We start from the raw sequence: 3,205 nt of genomic DNA, 5'->3' as shown, positions 1-3,205 counted from the left end.
GGACACTGAAACTCTCCACTGACACCTGGAGAATAATCAGCTTCACACAGACAGCCAGTGTGTATTGATCAAGTCTACGATCAATATGGAATCAATCAAACTGTATCAGATCAGTTGAATAAAGGAATATCAGATCAGATTTCAGTCTGAATCTGATCTTTGTAAAGAGAGGAGATCTGAGATGAAATGTGTTGCTGCCTGGCTCACACACACACACACACACACACACACACACACACACACACACACAGCCAGTCTGACATTAATTAGGAAGTGTGACTTTGACTGCTGCTGGATCACATTCATGATGCAGATGAGAGAGAGAGAGAGAGAGTGTGTGTGTGTGTGTGTGTGTGTGTGTGTGTGTGTGTGTGTGATTACAGTCATCATGTAAATCCTCTCACTCTCCTCATTTCCTCTGCTGTTCCTCCAGTGATGGATGAAAGTGCTGACTGGACTGTTAATATTCAGCCCAATACACACCATGCTCACTCGCCCTCTCTCTCTCTCTCTCTCTTTTTCTCTTTAAAATGCCAACACTTCCCCTCTCTCTGGTCAGGTGTGTGTGTGTGTGTGTGTGTGTGTGTGTGTGTGTGTGTGTGTGTGTGTGTGTGTGTGCTTGCATTGCTGAACTTTGCATCAGTTGTCATGGCTCCTCTGTCTCCAACACAAACACCATCAAAGACAACATCTGTGTGTTTGTGTTGTTTTAGTTTTAATTCCCTGAGGAACAGACGAGTTAACAGCTAACAGCTAACAGCTAACAGCTAACAGCTAACAGACCGGTCAGCACGAAGCAGCCTGCAGACCTGCTGACTTCCTGCAGAGTTTATTTTGTGTCTTTCTGTCCATTCAAAGCTGTGTGTGTGGTGTCATGAACCAAAAACACTCTCAATCCATTTCTCCACGTTCATTTTCCAGCATCTCTCTGAGCCTTACCAAGAACAGGCCGTTTCTGTCTCCGTGTCTTTAAGGCTCATTAATATTAACGACCCTCCGTTCCGATCGGCTAACCGTTTCGAGAGCGAAACGTGAGACGCCGCGGCCCGGCGGCTACAGGTAGGGAAAACTCTCCGGTAATAAACGATGACGACCGCTCGACCGCTTTGAAAAAAACACTTTGTTAGTCTATTATTTCTTACAGAAATGATAATGAGCGAACCTTTGTGACGCCGCAAAGTTACGGAAGTCCAAACGGCTCGTTTAGAGGCTCGCTTTTCTAATATGGATTGTGTGGATTTAGTTTTGATGCTTTCACCATGTTTAGATACACATCCAACTCCTTTATCATCACAGAGGAGAGGGAGTCCTGCTTTACATGATGTGGAGCTTTAAAGAGCCGCTCATCAGAGACTCTGGTTCCTCAACACTGACAGCTCAGCACCCTCCTCTCCTCTGTGTCTCTCCCATAGGTGTCATTTACCCTGCGGACTCTGCGGACTCTGCGGATGTGTCCCCACCACTTTTTTGAAATGGCCGATTTTGTCCCCATCACTTTTTAAAAGCATAATTTGTTAAAAATGTTCTGAAAAATAGCTTGCACCAAGAAATGTTAACTAACAAATGAGAACGCTTTGAGAAAGGTTTATTTGCACAATAAGAAAAAAACATACAATGCAATGTAAATATAGAAGAAACAGATGCGCATTGTCCAAAAAAAGTAACATAAACTAAAAAAACAAAAAAATCCCCCCTAGCCTACTGATTCTAAAATGACCCAAAAACATGCCGATCAATAACTTTAACAGATTCCTGACTCGTGTTGCAGCTGTGATGTGATGCATGTGGATGATTGTACTTGTGCGGTCGACGTTGTGCGTTTTATGTTGAGTATTTTCGTATTGTCGACTCGGTTACGCTCTTTTGATGCACCGTTATGCAATTTTGTTCTCGCCGTAATGATCTCCTCTGACCTCATACCGATCCCCCCATTACATTGCCTAAAATCGCATATGTTGAAGAGCGTTTAAAAAATGTTTTTTCATCTGAGCCCTTCTGTCCCGACACTCTTCAACACAAAGCGACGCCCTCGGTCTCCAGCTGACAGAGCTGCAGTAAAACTTCTGTTAGAAACTGATTTCCCAAAGAATCGTGAGAGAGAAGTGTGATCCAAGCAAGAAAATCGAGATTCTCATATTTATCCAGAATAGTGCAGCTATACTGTGTGTGTGTGTGTGTCTGTGTGTGTGTGTGTGTCTGTGTGTGTGTGTGTGTGTGTGTGTGTGTGTGTTTGTGTATCTAAGTATCGACATCCTGCAGTTCTTGCAGCTGGCTGGGAACAGCTGCATACAGAGGGGCTGGGCAGTGTGTGTGTGTGTGTGTGTGTGTGTGTGTGTGTGGGCGGCAGGGTTTGAGAACAACAGAGCCATCAGACACTGAACACTCTTCCTTCCTCTCAGCTGGACGTCTACCTCTCTCTCTCTCTCTCTCTCTCTCTCACTCTCTCTCTCTCTCTCTCTCTGTCTTCCAGGCAGCTGAGCGCATGAGCGAGAAAGGTGTGTGTGTGTGTGTGTGTGTGTGTGTGTGTGTGTGTGATTACAGTCATCATGTAAATCCTCTCACTCTCCTCATTTCCTCTGCTGTTCCTCCAGTGATGGATGAAAGTGCTGACTGGACTGTTAATATTCAGCCCAATACACACCATGCTCACTCGCCCTCTCTCTCTCTCTCTCTCTCTTTTTCTCTTTAAAATGCCAACACTTCCCCTCTCTCTGGTCAGGTGTGTGTGTGTGTGTGTGTGTGTGTGTGTGTGCTTGCATTGCTGAACTTTGCATCAGTTGTCATGGCTCCTCTGTCTCCAACACAAACACCATCAAAGACAACATCTGTGTGTTTGTGTTGTTTTAGTTTTAATTCCCTGAGGAACAGACGAGTTAACAGCTAACAGCTAACAGCTAACAGACCGGTCAGCACGAAGCAGCCTGCAGACCTGCTGACTTCCTGCAGAGTTTATTTTGTGTCTTTCTGTCCATTCAAAGCTGTGTGTGTGGTGTCATGAACCAAAAACACTCTCAATCCATTTCTCCACGTTCATTTTCCAGCATCTCTCTGAGCCTTACCAAGAACAGGCCGTTTCTGTCGCCGTGTCTTTAAGGCTCATTAATATTAACGACCCTCCGTTCCGATCGGCTAACCGTTTCGAGAGCGAAACGTGAGACGCCGCGGCCCGGCGGCTACAGGTAGGGAAAACTCTCCGGTAATAAAC

Source organism: Centroberyx gerrardi, chromosome 17, assembly GCF_048128805.1.
Source record: "Centroberyx gerrardi isolate f3 chromosome 17, fCenGer3.hap1.cur.20231027, whole genome shotgun sequence".
In the NCBI taxonomy this organism is placed as follows: Eukaryota; Metazoa; Chordata; class Actinopteri; order Beryciformes; family Berycidae; genus Centroberyx; species Centroberyx gerrardi.
This window is presented reverse-complemented; position numbering follows the sequence as displayed.